This window comes from Neophocaena asiaeorientalis, unplaced genomic scaffold (assembly GCF_003031525.2).
Source record: "Neophocaena asiaeorientalis asiaeorientalis breed wild unplaced genomic scaffold, Neophocaena_asiaeorientalis_V1.1 scaffold251, whole genome shotgun sequence".
Classification (NCBI taxonomy): Eukaryota; Metazoa; Chordata; class Mammalia; order Artiodactyla; family Phocoenidae; genus Neophocaena; species Neophocaena asiaeorientalis.
Genome location: NW_020173377.1, coordinates 2,543,966 through 2,569,685, shown reverse-complemented (window position 1 = coordinate 2,569,685; position 25,720 = coordinate 2,543,966).

Here is a 25,720-nt window from a genome sequence, read left to right as displayed (position 1 = left end):
TAGCCCCCGCGCTCCACAACTAGAGAAAGCCCGTGCGCAGCAACGAACACCCAATACAGCCAAAAAAAAAAATTGACTACCCAAAAAGTGGAGCTGTTTGAGGTCACCATCCATCACTTACCATCCAAGCGCCATGGGAATGCATTGTCCGCATCCCAACAGCAAAATCAGGATCATACAAGGAGTGGCATTATTTTTGTCCACAATATGGATGTAAATGTGTGCCTTTGGTGCTCCCAGCTCACCACTGAGATAATTAACCAGAAACAATTACAGTGCACTTGGCAAATTGCAGCTTTGCCCTCTTTGCGAGGGACATGTTTTATTTATACTTCCTCCCGTGTGGCTTGCTGATTGATCACATTCCAAGTCCAATATTTAAAGGTAAAATGCTGACATGGACTTCACCTGAGTTTCCCTCAGGGCTCTCACACACTGGGGCCTGGGCAGGAAATTTCCTTGTTTTTTCGGACACAGCCATCTCTCTGACAATTGGCATACCTGGGCAGATCCCAATGTCCCCACCCCAGGCACAATTGCAGAGTCCTCCTTTATTGGATGTCGCCAGTGAATCGGTGCAATGTCCTGAGCTAGACACCTCACCTCCCCTGCTTATTCTTCTCCGATTTCAGACTGGTGGTAAGCCAACTCACTTTTAGAACACTGAATTCACAGAAGGCTTTCAAAGCTGGACATTAAAAGGAGAGATCCCAGTAACGCTATTTCTGAGGATCTGTCTGGAGGACATAACCTGGAATGTGGATTTATGCTGAGATGGTCATCTGAGAATTACTTACAAAGCGAGAGATGGGGGGAAAATGAAATGTCTTAAGGTTAGATATGATATGTTCAGACATGAGAGAGTAGGCAGACATTAAAATAATATAAACAAAGAGTGTTTAAATATATAGGAAAATACTAAGCAATGGTTTTCCTTTACAAAATGGATTTCTTCTATATATTCCCTCCATGGCCATTTGGGTTAGTATTTTTATTGATAGACGTTTGATATTAATTCTTTGAAACCTAGTGAGTTATTAGCATTCTAGTAAACAGTATTCTTCATGAATATTAAAGGTTTGAAACAAACTCTTTAATTTCTTAACACAACACCTATATTTTTTCATTAGATGAAACAGAAAAATACTACCCACAAGAAACTCCATATCGTGATTGTATTATTTCTCATCATAATCTATATCCGTGGTTATCTCTTTCCTCATAGGAAAAAGGAGATTCCTCAGGTGACAAAGTAACCAAGGGAAAAGGGGATATGAGACTATCTTTTGTCCCAAGCAATCCCATGAGATCTGCCACAATAATGTGTTAAGTTTTCATTTAATCACCTGGTATTGCAGACAGTTGGTATATCCTCTCTAACCCCCAGCCTCCACATCCTGAACTCCTCCTATTGTACTATCTCCATTACTATGTAAGAAAACACTTGAAATAAAAATGAATAAGCACTTACTTGGTATTTTGAACATTAAATTTCATCTTGATATACTGGCAACTAACCTCTGTTTAAAATTAGCTCCACTTGCTCATTTTTTATTTAGAAATTATATATTGAGCACCTTACACATTTCAGGCACTATGTTAGGGCCAGGAAATAAAATGGTGCATTCATTTCTGCCCTGAGGGAGCCTAATGTTAGTGGGAAAAAATAAATACTAGCCTAAAAAAAAGAAAAAACCACACTATTCGCTAAAGACTACACACTAACAAGTGCTAGAAAGGAGAAGAATAAAGCATTTGACCTAGTCAGGGTGAGTGCTGAGCTGACCCTTGAAGAATGAGTAGGAGTTAACTAAGTAAAAAGAGGAGAGAAGTGAAGAGCAGCCCAGGAAGAGGAAATAGCATGTGCAAAGGCCCCGAGGTAGAGACGATGACCACCTCATTAGAAACTGGAATCAGGAAAGAGGTGGGGGCTTCCCTGGCGGTGCAGTGGTTGAGAGTCCGCCTGCCAATGCAGGGGACACGGGTTCGTGCCCCGGTCCGGGAAGATCCCACACGCCGCGGAGCGGCTGGGCCCGTGAGCCATGGCCGCTGAGCCTGTGCGTCCGGAGCCTGTGCTCCGCAATGGGAGAGGCCACAGCAGTGAGAGGCCTGTGTACTGCAAAAAAAAAAAAAAAAAAAAGAGGTGGGAGAACATGGTGCAAAGTAAGATTAGAACATGACCAGGGTAGGGAGACATTATAAGGGGCCTTTTTGCTGAACAACATCATATGCCTATCCAGCATCTATTCCACCTTTCCCAGTAGAATTCCAATTTCTTTAGGTATTCAACCTCCTCCATACAGCTTAAATGATGCATCCTCAGCTCCAAGGATGGGTTCCAGCAGATCTAGGTCAATCGTTCCCTATCCCAGGTTTAAGCCCTGCATGAGACAACTGCTAATGGTGCCAGGTAACCTAAACTGGACCAACTGGACCCCCAAATGATGGGAGGGATTTCATTCCTTTTTTTTTTTTTTTTTTTTTTGCGGTACACGGGCCTCTCACTGCTGTGGCCTCTCCCGTTGTGGAGCACAGGCTCTGGACGCGCAGGCTCAGCGGCCATGGCTCACGGGCCCAGCCACTCCGCGACATGTGGGATCTTCCAGGACCGGGGCACGAACCCGTGTCCCCTGCATCGGCAGGCAGACTCTCAACCACTGCGCCACCAGCGAAGCCCTCATTCCTTTTTTTTAAAAAATTAATTAATTTTTATTTTCGGCTGTGTTGGATCTTTGTTGCTGCACGTGGGCTTTCTCTAGTTGCAGAGAGCGGGGGCTACTCTTTGTCGCGGTGTGTGGGCTTCTCATTGCGGTGGCTTCTCTTGTTGCAGAGCGTGGGCTCTAGGCGTGCAGGCTTCAGTAGTTGTGGCTCACAGGCTCCATAGTTGTAGCGCACAGGCTTAGTTGCTCCACGGCATGTGGGATCTTCCCAGACCAGGGATTGAACCCGTGTCCCCTGCATTGGCAGGCGGATTCTTAACCACTGCACCACCTGGGAAGCCCAGGATTTCATTCCTTGATGGGGAAGAGGCCTTTCTCTCTCCCTCTAGGCATAAAGCAGGAAGCCTGTTGACCTAATTGCTGTTGTCAGCCGTGGGATAAAGCCAATTGGGTGGACAGCGAAGAGGATAGATGGGAAGAACCTTGGTCCTTGACCACGCTGTGTCGCTAAATCAAGCAACTCTGAAGGCTGAATTACTTCTAGACTTCTTATAATGCAAGATAATAAATATTCTTGTTGTTCAAGCCAATTTCAGCCAGATTTTCTAACGCTTGCTCCCAAAGGCATCATGCTGGATACATCCTTGTGTGTAAGGATTGTTGCCTTTATCCCAAGAAGGACAGTGCTCTGAAATTTGGGTGCAGAGTGCATAATTCTGAGAAAAAGTTTTTGGAACAGAACCTGATACATTCCTCACTACCACCACCACCCAAAATATTCTAACGTTAAATGAAAAACATAGAAAATAGAACTCCTCACACATGATCCCAATAGAGTTAAACGCCTGTGAGCACAACAAACACACACATACAAACACACGCACTAAAGGAAAGACTGGTAAGAAAAATACTATATTAAATGCTTGCTCCTAGGTAGGGAGATTACTGCTAGGTTTTTAATTCTGTTCGGCTGGGCTCTGTATGTTCTTCAGTACTTCCTGATTTTTCTGCAATGAATATTCTTTACTTTATAATTAGACATCAAAGGCAGTAGAACAATGTTTTCCGCCTAAATTTACATCACCTGTCACAAAAGAGGCTAATTTCATTTATTAAAATATAATGGCCAAAATAAAACTAAAAAGTAGCATATCTAACATAGTCTATTGGAAAAGGGAAACATTTCTAGTCTTTATGTACTGTATCCAGACAGTTAAGGATTTATCATTGGTCTTAGAATAGAATATCTTGAGAGCATGAATATGTCCGATTTTCATTTTAAATCCTCAATTTATAAAATAGTTATGCTGGCTCATTTCAAAGCCCCATTATATAAAAGAGAAACTTGCAAAGTTTGAGACCCTCAGGAGATATCATTTAGCATCTTTGGAAAACATAATATTTAATTATCATAGCATGAGGTACTCTTAATGGCACATTTCAACATTGTGATTGAAACTGATTTCTGAGAGGAAAATTAAATATTTCCACTCACATGCCTTATTTAAATACAAGCTACATGCATAATTATCCTTGATCCCCACTTCCACTTAAAAATAAAGTACAAAACTGAAAATACTAAATACTCATGGAGGTTTTTTCCTCCATAACTATAGTTACCAAAAAATTCATAATTACCAAGCACCCCTGAATGATCCATATACCTCAAAGGATTTTGAAGCCCTGTTTGTTGACCAGTATCTACTACAGGATTCAAATTCCAAAGCTTACCCTCCTACTACCAGAGTCATTTGAGATAAGCTCTATTCTAGGAGGGAAGATCGTATCATGTTTATTAATTCTTTAAATATAAAATTTGCATTTTTGTTGAACCTTTCCTCAACTATGTACTTCTTCCTTTTTTTTCAAAAGTAATAAATAGACTTGTTATTTTCGCACTAACTATTTACTTTCTAAGATGGCAGGGGCATTTTTGGATAACAAAGCCAGACAGCCTAACAGATAGATCAGAGGCAATACCTCCTCCTGCAGGTCCTGCCTCTGTAATGAGTCAGAGATGATAAAGTAAGAGGTAGTGGGCACTGGGGTTGGCTACAAACATTCTAGTTCTCCCCTCTGTGAGCACGTGGTAGGACTACACTACTTCTTTGAAGTTAGGATGGCCATGTAACTTTCTGTGGCCAATGGTTTAGGGATACAAGTAATTGTGTCACTTCTAGGTTGGAATTTACAGAACCAAGCATGAGTCATTACACCCCATCCCCTAGCCAGGGAGATGGTGGAAGCACATTTCAAGGTCAAACCTCCATCAGCCTGAATCCTTAAGGAACCAACAATGAGCAGAGGCCCACTTCCAGCCAGCACTGGAGAAATGCATTTTGTTAAGTTAAGCCACTGCCCTTTGGGGGTTATTTGTTAGCGCAGCATAACCAAGCCTATACTGATTGTACAGAAGGAAAAAAAAGGAGAAGAGAGCTTGAATTCCTTCAAAGACCTTTTATGCTCCTGTTGAAACACTCATTCCCCATTTGGTAAATGATAAGTAAGCTGAATGAAGTCCTTACATCCTAATAATGTTCATTGTGTTATAATCAAAACCTTTTCATTCTAAGCTTGAGTTAAATAGTTTAACTCTACACCTATATTTACTGGGTTACTGGAGTGAACTTATAGGTACCTATGAACTTTCTAAAGGGGAGTTTTAAATTTGGGGTTTTCAGGTTGATGATAAAAAATATTAATACTAGCATATTCTGTATTACCTGGATGGCCAACCTATACAAGGCAGTGCCAAAGCCCAAATTTGCATTTGTGGTTACATTTATCTTGGTACCAATAGTACTCCTTTGTCAAGGGCTAGGCAGTAAAGAACCAAGTTGGACATACCACTGAAGGGCTGCATTTGTGCCAAAAAAGCTCCCAAAAAGCCAAGGTGGTCAGCATCTTGTTCTGAGCAGTGATTTAGTTCCAGAAAAACTATATCGTCTTTCACATTAATGTTGTTAGTTTGAGTTTTATTCGCTTGATTGATTGGTTTTTAACCTGTAAATTTGTTTTTTCTTTTATTGTTTATAAGAACTACAAACATAAATTTATATCTATTTTTCTGCAATATACATTTAAGTAATATTGTAATACAAATAGTAAAACCCCACACTTTGGTGGCGGTAAGAGTGTGGTTCTCGGATCATTTTTCCTTTAAAAGGCCCCATAAAGAAAAACAATAGAAATTTAAAGGTTAAATTTAAAAATAATTTTTCAATATTTAAAAGAAAAAGGCCACAAACATTGTTCATTTCAGAACAGGCTCAAAGCAGCTCTCTTCCTTTAAGTAGGAGTTATTTGAATTTACTCACCCAAGTTTACCCAAATGAGTTATCTGAAGACAAAAGAGCTAGCTCTAGGACACCATGAACCTCTACTTTATACTTTTGATGGAAGAAGCCAAAGAGAAAGAAGAGAGTTAAGATCTTTGAAAACCAGGAAAGAGTCAGAAATGATGAAATAAAGGCATTTGTGGCTCTTTTCAAAGGCAAGACCTGTTGCAAAAAAATATATCTTTCTTTGCCCTGACCTCAGTGGGATGAGAAGGTTGCTTTCACCATCAGTTCTTTGTTATCATGTTAAGAGCGATAAGGGATGAATATGACATTTAACAATTGGGGCATTTCTGCGCTGTAAACATTGATCACAACAGGGTGGATGCACAGTATTCCAACCAAATACAATGCAGCTTTAGTCCCTTTCTTAAAACTTGGCTTTTGTTTGAATTATTTATTTTTGCTAAGTGACTTAACTAATAGATACTAGCTTTTGTTTCCTGAGACATGTCACCTAGCTACATCTAAAACTGCCCATGCCTGAAGGTGTGCCTGGAGCACCAACAGAGCTGTTGGCAAGAACTGAAGAGTGGCAAGAAAAGAAGGGCCAATGCAGACCACTCTGTAAATTCTAACCACAGCAGATGGACAGCACAAACATGTACCTCCAATGGGATCATGCCCATGACTGTACTTAGAAACTGGAACCACACTATCTTGACATAAAATGAAAGCAGTAAAGGAGAAAAAATGGTGATGATGAACGTAACGAAGATGACGATGGCCTAGATTCTTTCATGGGTTCAGAATCATTTAGTGTCACATGCCATGCACCAGTCACTCTAGGGGAGGAAAAACCCAAGTTAGACATGTACTCTGCCCTCAACAAGCTTCCAGGCCAGGAGAGGAGGTAAGGCAAGAAAATACATACATTTTAGAAGACCGTAGAAAAGACAGGGATTGATCTTGTTCAAAGCAAAGGTTCTTAGCCTTTTGGTTTTCTGTCCTAATTAGAAAGTAGGCCTCTTGACAGAGCTTAGTCTCTTGGTCACTGTGATGGTAATTTTATGTTTCAACTTGACCGACTATGGAGTGTCTGGATTAAACACTATACCTGAGTGTGTCTGTGAGGGTGTTTCTGGATGAGATTAGCACTTGACTCAGTAAGTAGATCACCCTCCCCGGTGTTGGGTGGGCATCATGTAACATGTTGAGGACCTAAATAGAAAAAAAGGCAGAGGAAAGAGGAATTCCCCCCCCACCCCGCCCTTTTTTTCTGCCTCACTACTTGAACTGGGGCACCTCATCTAATCTTCTCCTGCCCTTGAGCTGGAACTTATGCCATCAGCTCCCCTGGTTCTCAAGCCTTCCGTCTCACACTGAATTATGCCACCAGCTTTCTTGGGGCTTCACCTTGCAGAAGGCAGATGATGGGACTTCTCTCCCTCCATAATTGCCTGAGCTAATTCATTATAATAAATCTCCTTTTATAATATTATGTATAATAGAACATATATTTTGTATATAAATATATATCCTATGGGTTCTGCTTCTCTGGAGGACCCTGCCTAATGTGACCACCCTTGGCTGCTGTATGACTAGTTTATTCAATCTTTCTTTCACGTGACTGTTAATGATTTGTCGTTGGGCTAACTCCATGCTGGCAATGGGCACCCAGTTCTAGAGGAACCCTGGAGCTTCAACCTTCATGGAAATTACAGCAGGGTTCTTTGAGGAGAGCTGTGTCTTGCCCTGACCACACCCTCTTATATGCTCATGAAGCAAAAGTCTCACACAGTCCCCAAATTACTCAATCTTTCTTTGATGCCAGTTTCCTGTTAAATTGTACCTAGTACCTCGTTCTAGGTCTCTTCAGTGTCACTGTGTTGGGAATTTCCCCATTGCAGGACAAATTAACCTTACACATTCATCAAAATTTGAAGGTTTACCTGGAAGGAATTGAGGCCATGCACACCAGTTGAGAAATACTGTCCTAGAAGCATAGAGAGGCAAATTCTGTCCATATTGACTACCACTCAGGACTCTGGATCTGAAGAACACTTTTACAAGACACTTCTCACCCCCTTAAATCTCTTCAAGTCTGTATTTTAAAGGGAAAATGTAATTCATCTGATCCTGATTTGTTTGCACTTAACTCATCACAATGTTGTTTTGAAGAAGCCGATGTGCAAAAAGGCTTTTCATCAGCTTTTTGAAGAGCTTTTCTCTTCAAGGGGCAAAACGAATCAGACAGTGTTTACCAAAGGTACACAAACCAAAGTCTTGGGAAAAAACCCAAGTTTATTTCTAAATTCTGAACTCACCAGAGGTCAAGGAGATTTGAGACCTGCTCTCTCACTTAGAAAACCAGAGTGCGGCCCAGAGTCAACAGCCTGGCCTTCCAGGCGGAAGCTGGTAAGGCCTCACTGAATGCTCCAGAGCTGCAATATGTATTTGCTGCAGCCAATAAACACTCCTAATGATGCTCTCAACAAAAGCCCATATTCTGAGTCTTGTTTTCTCTTTTCTTCTCGTGTTGTTTCTCTCAGTGAAAGGATCAAAGCAATGAGGCTACTTTTCCTTCACTCAGACAGGAGTTCTTTGAAGTAAATGTGTTTCTCTTTTGCTTTTTTTTTTCCCTTACTCCTTAAGGAAGAATCTTTATAATCAGAGGCTGACTTTGTAAATTCCCCTAACACCAGTCCCTTAGCAGGTGCATGGGTGTCTCAGGAAACAGAGCCTTTCTTGGGTTTCCCCTTCTTGCGCTCCATTTGATGAAAGCCACTGGGGGGATTTTAACATGCCCAGGATGTTTGAGAACATCTAAAGACAACATCATCCATTCATCAAAAACATATAAAGACAAAGACACAAAAGTTCAGCTGAACAGAAAAATAAATCAGGGAATTTTGAAAAAGCATTTGTAGTTACAGCTTAAGGCTGTCTGGTAAAAAAAAAAAAAAGTATCCAAATAACTCCATTAATGATCATCTCAGAAGCAAAATGAAGCTGAAAGCTTGTTACTATGGTTCTTGCTTCCACAGGGAATTCAGAATATCTTATAAAAAATAATGGGACGGTGAATAAAAAAGGCTGCAGAAGTCAAGCTGAGCATGATTTCTTCAGGGGCCTTTCAGTGGCATATAGTGTATAAAACCAGCTATTCTCCAAGAATGGGTATTTTTCTAACGGACGATAAATAACTATTAATAGCAGCTAATGGAGATTACGCACTTACTAGGTGCTGGTCATTGTACTAAGTGCTTTCACGCATTATATCTTTTAATGTTCATACTAACTCTAACAAGTAGGTGCTGTTATTAGTCCCACTTTGCAGAAGAGAAAACTGAGGCTCAGAATACCCAACGTTAACATGGATTGGAAGTGGCAGAACCAGAATTCAACCCCAGATCTATTTGATGCCAAAGCCTAAGCTCTTAACTGTGGTGTATGTGGTTTATCAGGAATGTGGTACTTCTGCTCATCCTGGAGCCTGGAAGTACTCTTGCTACTCAGGCTAAAGTCACATCTGTTCTAGTTAAGTGAACTGAAGCATTAATCTAAGGGTTTTGGACAAAATTCCTTCTTCACTATTAATAACTCAAAGAAAGAGAAATTGTTTTACAGAAGTTTCCAGACATTCCCTCAATACTCTCCTTTGTACAGTGGTAGTATAGACCTACTTCCCTGGACACTTTCCTTATCAAAAAATGTAATAAGGTTGGTAAAACCCATCAAACTATACACCTGAATTACCAGCATTTTACCATGTGTAAATTATACCTCAGGGAGGTTGTTTCAGAAATAAAGATCCCCGAATACTCAATGGAAGTTACTCCCAATATGTTTTCAACGTCACCATTTCCTAGATTTCATGTTGAATTGTCGTTAAGTTGAACTATGTGGAACTGCAGTTTATGCAGGTCAGCTCCATATGGATCAACTTTAGTTTTTAAAATATTTTTTTATTTTAAAATTTTTTATTGGAGTATAGTTGATTTATGATGTTGTGTTAGTTTCAGGTGTACAGGAAAGTGAATCAGTTATACATATATCCACTCTTTTTTAGATTCTTTTCCCATATAGGCCATTACAGAGTATTGAGTAGAGTTCCCTGTTATACAGTAGGTCCTTATTATCTATTTTTGGATCAACTTTTAACAAATTTTAAATAATGTTAGCATGTAATCTGCAGCTATCCTCACCTATTGTTTTAGTAATACATTTTAATTTAGATAAAGATTTTCTTTATCAGCAAATGCACTAGGTGAATGGAATTTCTTCCATTGTCTTCCTTTTTTTTCTTTTTTATGGCTTTTTTTTTCCTGGACACTCTTCTCAACTACATTTCCCAGTCTCCCTTCACAGTTAAGGCATAGCCTTGAAACTGAGTTCTGCCCAACAGAATGTGAGAAGTGATATATAGAAAAACCTCCTACAGGCAATGCTTCACTCTTTTCTAATCTATTATCTGGAAGTGAAGAATTCTAGGTCTTTGGCTGAGGCATAAGACAGAAGAAACCTGGGTCTCTCAATCAGAGTGTGATAAACCACCTGCCAATCCAGCCCCTTTAGAGGAGCAAGAACTAACTTCTGATGTGTTCAGCCACTGAAACATGGGGACTTACCATTACAACTAGTGTTACTTTTACCAGTGGTCTTTCTTTCAGTAATATTTATTGTGGATTCTCTGTGTCCCTTAGGGACAAGTTCAGTGGACCAAAATTAAATGGCTCTTCAGAGAAATGCTACAGAACTTTGAGAAATGGGGATATTGGTTTCAGGGAAGAAAATAAACTTCCCCTTTACAGAGAACATCTGTTATCTACTGCCCATCACTCATTCACCCTCCTCCTGGGAAACCATCCTCCTTCCTGCCCAGCCATGTGATTTAGGTGATGCTGAAACTCCAGATTGGCTTAGGTCAGCATGTACTCCTGACCCTCTGCAGACAGCACTTAGCCAGTGAAACACAAGGGCATGAGGAGGAATCTCTGAGTCTTTCCAGCAAAGAAGAGATTTCTGTTCTTCTGCAAAAGCTGGTCCAAGAGACCCTCTCTCTCAGCCTTGAAAGTACATTGCAATGATGTTAAAGTCTGGAGCTCTGTAGCTATCTTTTTTTTTTTTTTTCTTTTGCGGTACGCGGGCCTCTCACTGTTGTGGCCTCTCCTGTTGCGGAGCACAGGCTCCGGACACGCAGGCCCAGCCGCCATGGCTCACGGGCCCAGCCACTCCGTGGCATGTGGGATCTTCCCGGACCGGGGCACGAACCCGTGTCCCCTGCATCGGCAGGCGGACTCTCAACCGCTGTGCCACCAGGGAAGCCCTGTAGCTATCTTTTTTTTAAGATTATGTTTTTCAGGACTTCCTTGGTGGTGCAGTGGTTAAGAATCCACCTGCCAATGCAGGGGACACAGGTTCGAGCCCTGGGCTGGGAAGGTCCCACATGCCGCGGAGCAACTAAACCCGTACGCCACAACTACTGAGCCTGCACACCACAACTCCTGAAGCCTGCGCACCTAGAGCCCATGCTCCGCAGCAAGAGAAGCCACTGCAATGAGAAGCCTGTGCACTGCAACAAAGAGTAGCCCCCTTTCATCACAACGAGAGAAAGCCCATGTACAGCAACAAAGACCCAACGCAACCAAAAATAAGTAAGTAAAATAAATACATTTATTTAAAAAAGATTATATTTTTCAGAACAGTTTTCAATTCACAGCAAAACTGAGAGGAAGAAACAGACTTCTCATATTGCCACACACATGCACAGTTGCCCTCGCCATCAACATCCCACACCAGAGTAGTACATTTATTACAATCAGTGAACCCACATTGATACATCATCACACAAAGTCCACAGTTGACGTGAGGGTTCATTCTTGGTGGTGTACATTCTATGGGTTTGGACAAATGTACAATGACATATATCTACTGTTACAGTGTCATACAGAGTAGTTTTACTGCATCCTGGGCAGCATTTGGTGTTGTCAGTGTTCCAGATTTTGGCAATTCTAATAGGTGTGTAGTGGTATATCATTGTTTTGTTTTTTAATACATTTATTTATTTATTTATTGGTTGCGTTGGGTCTTCATTGCTGCGCGCGGAGAGCGGGGTCTCCTCTTCGTTGCAGTGCACGGGCTTCTCATTCCAGTGGCTTCTCTTGTTGCGGAACACGGGCTCTAGGCGCGCGGGCTTCAGTAGCTGTGGCTCACAGTTTCTAGCGCAGGCTCAGTAGTTGTGGCATACAGGTTAGTTGCTCCGTGGCGTGTGGAATCTTCCTGGACCAGGGCTCAAACCTGTATCCCCTGCATTGACAGGTGGATTCTTAACCACTGCGCCACCAGGGAAGTCCTATCACTGTTATTTTAATTTGTATTTCCCTGTTGACATATGATGTGGAGCATCTTTTGTTCTGCTTATTGGCCATCTATGTGTCTTTTATGGTGAGGTGTTCTCTAGCCATCCTGCTGCTGCCCAAGAGAAAGCTGGCCTGCCAGGACTGCTGAGTGAAGCCTGCAGATGCTGCTCCATGAGAAAAACTGGAGGAATTGGGAAAAATGGGCCTGGGAGGATTGCATCTTACTATCTGGATCAATACTGACCTCACATCTGGTCTTCTCAGTTTAGTAGAGCTATTACTCTCTCCTAGTAACCAATTTGAGTTTTCAGTCATAAATTTTGCAATTTTGCTATTCATTCTCAATTTGGCTGAGTAAGGAACTATCACAGATCACATGAATTTGAAATGGACCAAGGAAAACTCAATACTGAAAATACTTACTGAAATATATATATTATTTTCTGCCTTATAAAGACCATTTTCTCTTCTCTCATAATTACTAAAGCTTCCAAACCAAACCTAACTATAATGGTACAATCACTCCTGCAATGATAATTGAGCCTCAGCATTCAGAAAGAATTCAAGCTAGGCTACTGCTGATTGTCAAAGAAAGCCATCAAATAATTTACAGGTTTTGCCTTTATTTGTACATCCTATATTGTAATACATACGCATTATGTAACTTAAAGTTATGATCATTTGCTCTAATACATCCCATTTTCAAATGTTATATAGAAAACGACTCAGTGATGTAACTTTAAGACCTTTTACCAACTGCCCTAGTGTTTTGGCTGAATCGTAGTTCACTCTGCCCAGGACTCCAGCCTCTTTGGCCATTCATTCATTCACTTGTGCTGAAACTGAGTGGATAAAGATGGATGACATAGAATATGTAGAAAATTGACCCTCCTCCTCTTTACTGCCTGTGTAAATCAATACTCTTGGTCACAAGTGACCAAAAAACCCAACCCAAGATAACCTAATCAAAAGAGGGATCAAATTTATTGGTTTAGGCAACTGAAATAACCTAAGGCAGATCAAGTGTGATTGAACCCAGGGTCTTAGGCAGTGCCAGTAGGTCAACCCAATCTCACTCTCCTTGTCTCTTGACTGCTGTCTTCTAAGGCTACACTGTCCTCATGCGGAAGCCCTCAGCAGCTTGCATTCTAATCATAGGTTCAGATCCAGTCGAAAGGCTCTGCTTGGCTCAAATGCCCATTTTAAAACCAATCACTATGGCTAGGGGGATGCAATGCTCCGATTGACCAGGCCTGTATTACTTACATATTCTCTGGAGCATATGGACAGAAAATGATGCTATGTCCCTCAGAAAAGGAAATGGATACTGGATGGCTGTATTAGTCAAAGTGATTAACAATAGCTGCTATGACAAGCAATCCCAAATATCTTAACATTAAGGTATCTAAAGTTGCATTTGGCTTAACATTAAGTTGTATTTTCCACTCATACAAAGTCTAATGCAGAGATGTCCTCATTGGGCAGCTCCCTTGGCAGCTCTCCACCAAGCACTGACTCAGGAATCCAGTCTTCTTCCATCTTGGGAATGCCGCTATCCACGTCACGTCGTCTCCAAGCTTGTTGTGGAAGGGGAAAGGGGGGCTGGGCAAGGCCTAACTGCTCTCAGCTGCCTTGGCCTCAGAATGACACATCAATCAGCCCTTGCATTCATTGGTGAGAACTTAGTCACATGACCCCACACAGATGCAAGGGGGCTGGGAAATACAATTCAGCTGTGTGCCTAAGAAGAGAAAAGAGATTTGGTGGCCACCTGGCCAATCTGTGATACAGAGGCAAACCCAACCCATATCTAACACACAGCCAGAATGGCCCACTGGCTGTCCTCTGGTCCAACAAACATTAAGTCAGGGCCAGCAGGGTCCTGACAGGTAATCTGGTTCTACCGTCTACTCGGACAGATGGGGGCAGTGAGATAGAAAGAGCGTTTCCCAGATCACTCAAAACTGATGTAGTGAACCACAGGTTTTTGAGACAAAAAAAGAATGAGAAGGAATTCCTCCCTCCCCAGATGCCAGAAACATCTTCCTGTCCTGCCCCCACCATAGCTACCAACTTACCGAAGTTTGCTCTTATCAAGCATGGGATAGTAGAAATGTGGTTGGTTTTACAGCCAGATAGACCTGAGTTCAAACCCTAGTTTCATTTGTTTCTAGTTTGGACAAGCAGTTAAGCTCTCTGAGCAGCAGGTTACTCACCTGTTCAGCCTAAACTAATACTCAACAAGCATTATCTGAGGGTTTCAAGTGTATAGTGTGTTTTCCCAAAGTTTTGTGGGTAGGGCACTAAAACTAAATATACATCCAGGGAAACTGTACAAACTCTAAGAGAGAGAGAAACTATCCCTTTTTAGAGGTGAATTTACTTTCATGTTGTAAACATTTTACTCCCAGAATGTGCTTTGCTGATTTAATCATCGCAGTTCCACAACTTGGCTAGCTAAGATAAAAGTGCAGAAATGGAGATAGACTAGCTCATCTCCAGGACTCGAATGTGGATAACATCACTTCCTGGGAGGAAGTGGCTCCATTTTCAGAGGTGACTGAATTCTAGGTGCTATGCAAGCCCCTGCCTGGTAGAATGCCACCTATCTGGAGACCCAAACTTTGCCTTTTGAACAGTAAGAGCCTAACTCACACTCCTTGGGTCATAAACATCATGCCCGAAGCTTAAAGCAAACTAACTTCAAGCTTCTATGTACTTTCAAAGGAAACTAAGCTGTTGGCAAAAAATGTTCGATGAGTCCCAGTAGGGCCAGACCTGGAGACTAGCTTGGTTTCAGTACCCCAAATAGCCACTCCGGTGTTCCTCACTGCAGAGCTTCCCCACCCCAGGCAGCCCCCCGACCTCAGGATTTTTGTTCCCTTCCTTAACTTGTCAAAATTTATTTGTCGTATGTCTCATTCCCCCAGATCTTCGCCAAAACGACTCATCAGCCAACCAGCTTGATCGTGTAATTCATGGTTAATCATGATAGCATTTCCCAAATAACAGGTATTCCTTTAAGCAGAGGCCTCTTTGAGACAAACTACCTGCCTCAACACAAAAAGTACCTCTAAATATTCTAGTGGAGTAAGTTCAGTTGAGAAGACGTTTGTCTGTCCTAGAAATTCTGATCAGTTTTGGTTAAAAGTTGACCATACTATAAAACTCGACCAAAGGTCTTGAGGTAGTTACGATTCCGTAAGAAACATGGCTGTGGACACTGTCTAAATTCTCACCACATTGCATTAAGCTTCTGGGTAAGGAGCATTATAATTGTAATACTTTCATTATTTTGTGCATTTGCTCTCCAGGTTATGGAAGGGGTCATTGTAAAGATTTAAAAATTTCCATTTGAAAATCTTCTGGAGGAAGTCTCCATTTTATCAATCCACACTTTTAGAAACATCGTGGTTTTGTCTTCCTAATCCAAGTCTTTGTTTTTTTAGGAACTTCTTTTTTCTCTTCTGTTTCCTTTAGCTGACCTTCAGAGACTGACCCCTAAAGTGTGCCTGAATTGCAGAAAGTCAAAACGGAGAAGAAACATGAATTCGTTTCACCTTGGTTACTCTAATACTTTAACTCCTGCTTTTAAAAAGTATATAGCGGTATTACCATGACTGAGATTTCTGTTCAAGATCCTATCTGATAGACTATAATTTAGGACTTACTGAAAAAATATTTAGGGAACACTTCCTGCAGGAGCTTAACACCCTGCCACGGGCCCAAAACCTTAGTGATTTGCACCCCAGAATAGACTGACGCACATACCTCACTGTTGCCTAATTTATGTTCCAGTCACACCTGGATCTTACTTGCATTTCACAGACACTTGAATATTCAGGACGTTTCTTAGAAACAGACCTCCTTAAATTTCTGTTAGGCTGGCCAGAGGGAAGGCACTGACATGGCTGGAGCTGAGGCAGCCAATTCTGAGAACTGACCTCTAAGTAGCAAGGACCTTGTGTTAGTCCAGGATAGGAGGGTTAGAATCATGGCTTGTTCAAACTTCTGCACCCCTGTGCCTGGGGTCAGCCCATACAGTGGAGAAAACCCTGGCTGTGAGGAGTCAGGAGACCTCGGACTCTGCCAAGGACCAGATGAGGGGTGATTTCGTACAAACGACGCTGAGCTTCAGATTCCCTGCTTGCAAAATGAGGTGGGTGTGGGGAGAGCTTGGCCTGGGTCAGACTCAACTTTTTGTTGTTGGAAGGTGGGGCGGGCCAGGTTCACCCCTCCAAGAAACAGATGAGAGGTGTGGATCTTCTCCCTAGAAAATACACAGAGATACAAAATGATACCTAGAATTGATGGCCCAGGAGTATCAGCTGAAAACTCCCAAGCAGGATACCTTCAAAAGGTCTCTCTCCTAGGAAAATGACAACAAAATAAATAGTTGGTTCTTCTTTCCAAAAACCTGATGGTCATGCCTGAGCCTTCTCTCCCTCTTACCTCTGCCCCCTCCCTATATCTCATCCACCATGATTTCCTATCAGTGCTAACAATGCAAGATGCATCCAAAAGGTCCACTTCTCTCCACCTCCTCTAACTCCATCCTGGTCTGAGCTGCCACAGCATCTCTCACTCTGACCTCCTACAATCCATTCCCTACCAACTGCCGGGGAGGGCTCCTTCACACACGTGACTCCTCTGTTTCCCTGCTTCCCGTGGCCCAGCGTGATGAGGCTCCAACATGATCTCCCAGTGGATGGTCCATCGTTCTCCACCACCTCCGCTCTGTTCCCTGAGCTTCACATGGCTTAAAGTTCTCAGTTCAAAGGTCCGCACCTCAGAGAAGCCCATTTGCGGACACTGGCTTTCCCATTCTCCTATCCTGGTGTCTTCACATCATTTATCATTGACTAGAATGATTCTGTATGTGTATGGTTTCCTTGTTCACAGCTGGTCCCTCTTCCCTCTGTCCCCATCCCTGCCACCAAAATGTGAATCCTACCAGAGGAGGGCCTTTGCTTGTCCTTTTACCTCTGTACCTGGGCCATTGCAGCTGCTTACTATATATTTGTTGAGCTCATTAAATAAAATAATATTTAAATCCTTCCTTTGATATTGCATAATAAAACTAGCAGGCTGGTTCCTGTTTTTAAAATATTTTAATTAATTCTCATGAAGACATCAGTGGTATACTATTAATTTAGCCCCTAGAATTTATTTCTCCAGATTAAAGTACTCTTATTCCTCTGAGCCTTCTCACCAGTCTTACTCTCATCCTCTTAATCACTTTCCAGGACCTTCCCTGGAAGCTCTCCAATTTCTCCTTGTCCTCCTGAGAAGTTGAATAACCTTGTTCTTAGCGGGACCCATTGTGAACCTTCAGAGGAGTTAGGGCAATAATTCTGCATGAGTTTGGGATTTCTAAGCAGGGGTGGCTTCAGATCCAGGCACTTTCTAGGTGACCTTGAGTGAGGCCCTCTCTCAGCCTGGGTTTCCTCCTCTGTAAAATAAGGATGACAAAAATATCTTACAGGGCTGTCTGTGATGAAGCTTCCAGGCACTTGATCCTACAAAGCATTGAGCACAGGGCCTGGTGCATGCTAAAACCTCAGTAAATAACGGCTATTATTATTAATCATTAAGCTAAAACTATAACCTCTTGAAATAAGCAGGACAGCCGTGAAAGGGAACTGAGCTGTATACAGAAATCACACCATATGATTTTGGATTTTGTAGGGGAAAAGAGGATGAGGGAAAAGATTATTTATTAAAACTCTAAATAAAGCGAAGGGGAAATGAAAGAATATCTTCAGCCTGTTATTGGTGTGGCACACATGAAATAGACATCACTAGTTGTAGCACGCACAGTGAAAGAGCCATCTGAACATGAAACAGAAGCAAGTGTGGGGGCAAAAGCTGAGGCTGTTTGAAAGGAAATAACACCTCCTTTCATTTGGTAGGAGATGAGCTAATACAGGGATGTCAGCCAGGGTTTCACGCACCTGCCTCTTCTAATGCACAGAGTTCCTCCTTCCTCCGAGGAGCAGCAGGGGCTTGGCTGCATTTCCTTCAGTGGCCCCAGGAGCTCCACAAAGACAGCTGGGAGCCATCCTTGTTAATAGAAGGCCTCAGAGGCCCCATTTGGAGTCCTTGGGGGATACACATACACCAAACTCGGAAAGACTCTTTCGAGGAGGCTTATATTCAGAGCACACACTTCCACGACAGCACAGCCCAAGGGGCCCACCCCGAAGGTCCTCCAGAAATGATGCCCTTCAAACAAATATGGGATGGCTTCCAAAGACCTAGAGCTCAAGTTCTATCAGGCCATCCATGCAGTAGAATACTAAGCAGCCAGAAAAAATGATGAATTGGATCCTGCGTTCTGGCCCAGGAAGGCATCCAAATGCATGTCTAGTGACAAAAGCAATTCTCTGTAAGACACGGGTCAGGGAGAACCTTACCTCTCCCCCTTCCCCTTCCTAGAGCATGGGCTCTAGGCACACGGGCTACAGTTATCAGAAAATCTTGACCCTAGTAAAACTAAAACTTGGCTTTCTTATAACTTCTACCAATTGACACAACATTTGCCCAGCTTTTGTGTTTGGAGACTCAGAAACCATCTTCTGCATACCAAGAAGAAATACCTTCTCAGATTTGAAAAGGAAGCTATACCCAGTGGCAGATACACTTGGCTGCCCACCCAACAGCCATTCCTCACATCTTTTTCTTCTGAGCTAAAAGAATGCCTATTTTGTTTGGCTATGAGATGGGCGGAAATATGCTCGAAGAAAGACATCTCTTCCCTAGCCCCAGGCCTAGTTAGTCTTTGAAACTAAAAGAGCCAAAGGGACAGCAACGTGACACAATCTGGCCAATGAGATATAGGGGAAGCCTGCTAAGGAACTTCTGGAAAAATTTTTGCTTCCTGATGGAAGGGTGAGATGTTTGAGAAGAGCTCCCTGTGGCTCTGCCTCTCCCCACTTCTCCTTGCCTTGAATGCGGTGGGTGAAGCCTGACGCTTGGAGTCACGGTGATCATCTTGGTACCGTAAGGCGACAAACCTAAGAAGCCAACATGCCAGAGACGCAAAACATAAATCTAAGGAGCCTGGCCCTCAGGTGGTTATCATCAAGCCACAACTTCCAGATGTCTCGTTCTGTGAGATGATCACATTTTTATCACCTGACCGCTACTAGCTGAGCTTTACCTAAGTTGCAGAGGAACATGTTTCAACCGATAATGGCTCACCAGAGCCTCAGGTCTCTAGGCTCCCTCCGCGGTGATTCTTACGACATTTCGAGTCCCTACCTCAGCCCTACCACCCTAACTTGTCTCCTCAATATGACCCTTGTTTGTCAAGTGTGGGGAAGAAAACTCAACACGAGCCCCCGGTGACAGCTGCCCAGGACAGAGCTGTTCCCTCTCCATCCTAACATGCCCAATTTCACTTTCTTGGCAGCCATCACACACCTTGAGGTTGCCGTTTGCTACAACGCATGACTCTTTCCCGGATGCTTAGGCTGAGTCCCTCACCTGCTGTCCTCCTGCAAGTTTTCATTTGTACTCAAGAGTTGGACTTTGCATTGGTCTCTGTGACGGTCCAGGTTGCTTTCCAGACTGTCAACATTGCTTTGGCTCATTATTTTCTCACCCAGTTTATTAGCTCTCCTCAAAGAGCCATGGCAGCCTGGAAATCTGATCAGCATGCCATTAATGTGCTCACCCACAAAGCTCTAAAAAAAATCCACTGAATAAGACAGCAACCAGAGACTAAATGCAACACAATACTAGCAGTTGGTCTGATAATAACAGACATACCAGTGTCTCCAAAAATACACCAACTTGATACCCATTTGGATTGAACTTTTTCTGGTATATTAATATAGCAGAAGGAGGAGAAGGCTTGATTCATCCCATAGGAGCTAAAAGTGCTGAGGAAGGAATGGTGATGGGAGGTCAATGGATTCCATGGTCATTATTATGACAGTTATCAATCTCTCCATTCTGGATGTCCTACAAGGGCAGCTTGTTAGGTCATGTACAGCAAAACACAAGTTGAAAAAAGTCCCAGAGATGTAAGAGCTTTGCTCTAAAAAGACTGCATTTTATAGAACACAGGTGTTTGTTCCATAACAAGAGAACACAGTCGTGATTTACAAAGCAAAGCAAAGATATATGGCCTGCCATCCTAATAGTATATTTTTTTATTCTAGACATAATAAGCAGACTTGAAGTAAAGCAAACTCCTAGATGAAAGCAGGTATCTGTAATACCAAGAATGTGGGGGACAAGAGAAGGAAAGAAAACAAAAAAGAAAAAAATCAGGGGAAAGAAAAATATATTCTGGAGAAATAACCAGAATAAGTGCTTTTGCATTTCCTAAACTCTGACTTTTGCTTTTAGGAATTTTCTGGAACTTTTTAAAAAAATATTTTCCATCTGGGTTTGGTTGAATCTGCAGATGCAGAATCCATGGATATGGAGGGCCGACTGTATACAATAATGACTGTATGAATATAAATCCTCTTATCTGCATATCTGCTTAAACTCTGTACTGCCTTAAAATGTGATCCGAGGGGTAGGATTTCTAGTTCAAACTCACATGAAGACTGCCCTCGAAAACAAAAAGTTATCCAAAATGCAGATTCTTGTTACTAACTGTTAAAATTATTCCCACAAAGATTGTACCTGTGCAAACTTCTGCCAGCACCACTGCCAACTCCAGAATATTCATCATTGATATAAATCTTTGACCATTTGGTGGGAGAAAAATGGCATCTTGTTGTTGCCTTCCTTTGCATTTCTTTCATTATTAATAGAGTTTTTTCTTAATCCGTATTTTAAATAATTTTTCTCTGACTTTCACAGAGAATTTGTAAACTCGGTGAGTTGAGCATTCATAAAAGGGATACGCACCACGTATTTCTAACTTAATTACTACACCATTAAAATGAGCTCTGCACAACATATCAGGAAGTGGGCTTTTGTCTGAGGCACAGAGATGTATGTGGTTTCTTTTCCAAATCAGACAGCAGAGAGCTTTGCCTGCAGAGCTCTGTCCTAGAAGCACACACAACCTCCACATCCGCACCCATCCTGGGTACAGACCTTGCCAAGTGTCTCTTGCTCAACTCATCACAGCTCCCATCCTAATTGTTTAAAGCACAGTCATTTTTAAGATAAAGGAACAAGAAACAGTTCTCCAGTTGTTTCTATGGCTAATTTAAGTTGTAGTAACCCAATAATACTTTTCACTTGAATAGCTTTTAAGATTCATTTTGAAAACAGCAGTAGCTACCTTGAGACATATTGATTGTGAGTTTTCAGCATTGCACCAGTAGGGGGTACAAAGTAAAATTCTAAAATAGCTACTTATCAAGTTTAAATGAATTTAATTAGACTTTAAAATGAAAAAAAGTGCTGAACTATAAACCATTGTAGACATGATTAATTATATTTGCATTATGCAAAAAGCACAGGAGACCACCCCATGGCTTGTTCCTCCCAGATTCGGAGGTATATGTATCGTTTCCAGCAAGACAGCTCCCGGTGGAGGCACATCTAGAGTGTGTCTGCAATCAAAGCAGTGAGAGTCTGATCAGAAAGGGCCCCTGTGCCTCTGCAGACTCATGACCAGCCGTTACTGATGAGCCACCTCCCTTCCTGGGGCTGGGCCCTGAATCCCTTCCTGCAGCATTCCCCTGTCAGATCCTGGCCTTTCTGGATGCCAGGTCCCGCCTTTCGTCATTCCATCCCAGCCCCTCTAGACATGCCATTGTTTTTGTCTGTGCTGCCCAACTCTCATTATAGTAGGTGCTCACTAAGTAAGTGCTAGATGAGTGGATGAATGAACACAGATAAAGTGAGCTCCCCTCTGGGGGACAGAATGACGCACAAGTCAAGATGTCCATGACACAGTAAGTGGGAAAAAGCAGATTTTCAAACGGTGTGTAGAGAGGATAATCCTATTCTTAATTTTATAAAAAGTGTGTAAATGAAAAGAAAAAAATTCTGGAAAGATGCCCTTACGTCAGCATTTAAAGGTGAGAAGCTGAAGGTAGATGCAGACGAGACACTGGTTTCCTCTCCTAAGAGGCCTCTTTTCTTTAATTGAGGAATAAATGTTTTACTTAGAAACTCCCTGGCAGCCTGGTCCTCTGGGTGCCCACAGCTGAAGGTAAACTGGGAAAGTAAAGACCTAGGTCCTTCAGCCTCCATCACAGGAGGTGGGTATGGAAGAAGGGAGTTGGGAATAATCAGCAATGTTTGCCCCATATATTCCCAGTCATTTATTCAGCAAATATTTGTTGAGTACCTGCTATGTGACAGGCATTGTTCTGGGTGATGGGCTACAGCAGTGATTAACACAGATAAAGTCCTGGATCTCACAGAGCTTACATTCTAGTGGAGAGAGCCAGGCAATAAATATAATATTGATAAAATAATAAATTATATAGTATGTTAGATAAAGCAGAAACGTAAAGAGTGCCAGGTGAGGCAGGATTGTAATTCTAAACAGAGTGGCCAGAGAAAGCCTCCAGGACAAGTGATTCGACAGACAAGCGGGAGCTCTTTAGGAGGCCACATGGGGAAGGTCTTCTCCAGGTGAGGGAACAGCCCAGGCAAAGGCCCTGTGGCAGGTGTGTTCCTGGCACACTTTGGGCACAGTGCAGGTACAGTCAGAAAAGAGACTGAAGGCCAGGTTACCAGGGACCTTGCAGGGCGACATGGGTCATGAGGATGTATGTGGGTCTTAAGCTAAGGAGGGTCAGAGAAAAGAAGTGACAGAATTTAATTTGCATTTTTAGATGGTTTTATTGAGATATAATTCACCCATTTAAAGTATGTAATTCAATGATTTTTAGTATATTAACAGGATTGTGCAACCATCGCCATTATCAAATTTCTGAACAATTTCATGCACCTTTCTCCCCAAAACACAGACCCATTAGCAGTCACTCCCTAGTCCCCCTTCCTCCAACCATAGGCAATCACTAATCTGTCTCTATTGATTTGCTTATTCTGGACATTTCATACAATTGGAATCATACAATATGTGGCCCTTTGTGACTAGCCTCTCTCATTTAGCATAGTGTTTCCAAGGTTCATACATGTTGTAGCGAATATGAGTACTTGCCTTTATTTTTTTAAGAGAATTTTTTTAAATTTATTAATTTATTTTTGGCTGCACTGGGTCTTCATTGCTGTGCGCGGGCTTCTCTAGTTGCAGCAAGCAGTAGGGGCTACTCTTCGTCGCAGTGCGCGGGCTTCTCATTGCGGTGGTTTCTCTTGCTGCAGAGCACAGGCTCTAGGCGTGTGGGCTTCAGTAGTCGTGGCTCGTGGGCTCTAGAGCGCAGGCTCAGTAGTTGTGGCGTATGGGCCTAGTTGCTCCACGGCATGTGGGATCTTCCTGGACCAGGGCTTGAACCCGTGTCCTCTGCGTTGGCAGGTGGATTCTTAACCACCACGCCACCAGGGAAGTCTCTTCATTCCTTTTTGTTGTCAAATAATATTCCATTCTATGGATATACCACATTTTGTTTATCTGTTCACTAGTTGATGTATATTTGGGTTGCCCAAAAAGTAGAAACCTTTTGGGCTATTATGAATAATGCTACTATGAACATTTGTAAGATTTTATTTAGACATAAGTTTTCAATTCATTCTGAAGAACTGCCAAACTCTTTCCCAAGGCGGCTGCACCATTTGCCATTCCCATCAGCAGTATATGAGGGTTCCAGATTCTTCATATCCTCGCCAATGTTGTTATTTCCTGTTTTTTTGATTATAGCCATCCTAGCAGGTGTAAAGTGGCATCTCATTGTGGTTTTGATTTTCATTTCTCTAATTACTAATGCTGCTAAGCATCTTTTCTTTTTTTTGTTTTTTTAAAATTTGTTAAAATTTATTTATTTTTGGCTGCATTGGATCTTCGCTGCTGTGCGTGGGCTTTCTCTAGTTGCGCCAAGCAGGGGCTACTCTTCATTGCGGTGCCCGGGCTTCTCATAGCGGTGGCTTCTCTTGTTGCAGAGCCCGGGCTCTAGGCGCATGGGCTTCAGTAGTTGTGGCTCGCGGGCTCTGGACCGCAGGCTCAGTAGTTGTGGCGCACAGGCTTAGCTGCTCTGCGGCACGTGGGATCTTCCCAGACCAGGGCTAGAACCCATGTCCCCTGCATTGGCAGGTGGATTCTTAACAACTGCGCCACAAGGGAAGTCCCTGCTAAGCATCTTTTCAAGTGCTTATTTGCCATTTGTATATCTTTGAAGAAATGTTTACTCAAATCGTTGCCCATTTTAAAAATGGTGTTATTTGTCTTTTTATGACTTATGTTATAAAAGGCTTATTCTGACCATTGTTGAAATAGTGTGTACAAAGAACACAAATTACTTTTGAAAATGTAAGAAAATTAAAAAAAAATTTTTTTAGACAATTTTTATTTTTCAATTTTTTATTTTTAAAATATTTATTTTCCTTATATTTTTTGGCTGCGTCAGGTCTTAGTTTTGGCACACGGGGTCTTTGTTGAGGCATGCGGGATCTTTTCGTTATTGTGCGCGGTCTGCTCGGGTTTCTCTCTAGTTGTGGCGTGTGGGCTCCAGGGCACATCATGGGCTCTGTAGTTTGTGGCATGCAGCCTCTCTAGTTGAGGCATGCGAGCTCAATTGTTGTGGCGCGCGGTCTTAGTTGCCCCGCAGCATGTGGGATCTTAGTTCCCCAACCAGGGATCGAACCCGCATACCCAGAATTGGAAGGTGGATTTTTTACCACTGGACCATAAGGGAAGTCCCTTCACATTTTTTTTTTTTAATTTTCTAGTTTTGAAATCAAAAGAGCTGAGTACATGTTCTGGCCATCCTTAACCAGGGCTGCAGTCCAGAAAACCAGATCCTCTCTGACCCGCAATGTCTTAATCTATAAAATAGACCTCCTGGGCCCTAATTAAGACATAGCGCTGATGAAAGTCTCAATATTAGGAAACTAGGATGCCTGGGCTTTGCATGTCATAGCACAAGATACAAGGATAAGTTTTCACGCTTACACAAAGTAGAGAGATTGCTGCATTACCCTACAGTCTTAAAAACCTTGGACATATTTGATGGTACCCTGGGAACTGGATTTTGCCCCACTGAGTGTCTGAGACAGAAGGTCTTCTCCAATCACAGGAGAGGTAGGGAATGGGTGGTTTGTATTTGGATCATTCTTTTTAATAAATATTGTTGTGGAATATAGATGGAGAGTCTGGACTCACTGATCCTGAGAGAGGACCATGAAATGTGAGGAAAAGAACAAACACCTCAGAGGGCCAGGGTGTAAAAAATGACCATACACATATTCATAGGGAGGAAAGTTAAAAGGAGGCATGCTGTAATAGTCAGGGAAAGCTGCTGTAACAGAGAGATGCAACAACACAGCGACCAGAAAAACAAAGAGTTGTATTTCTTTCTCATACAACAGTGTCAAGCTG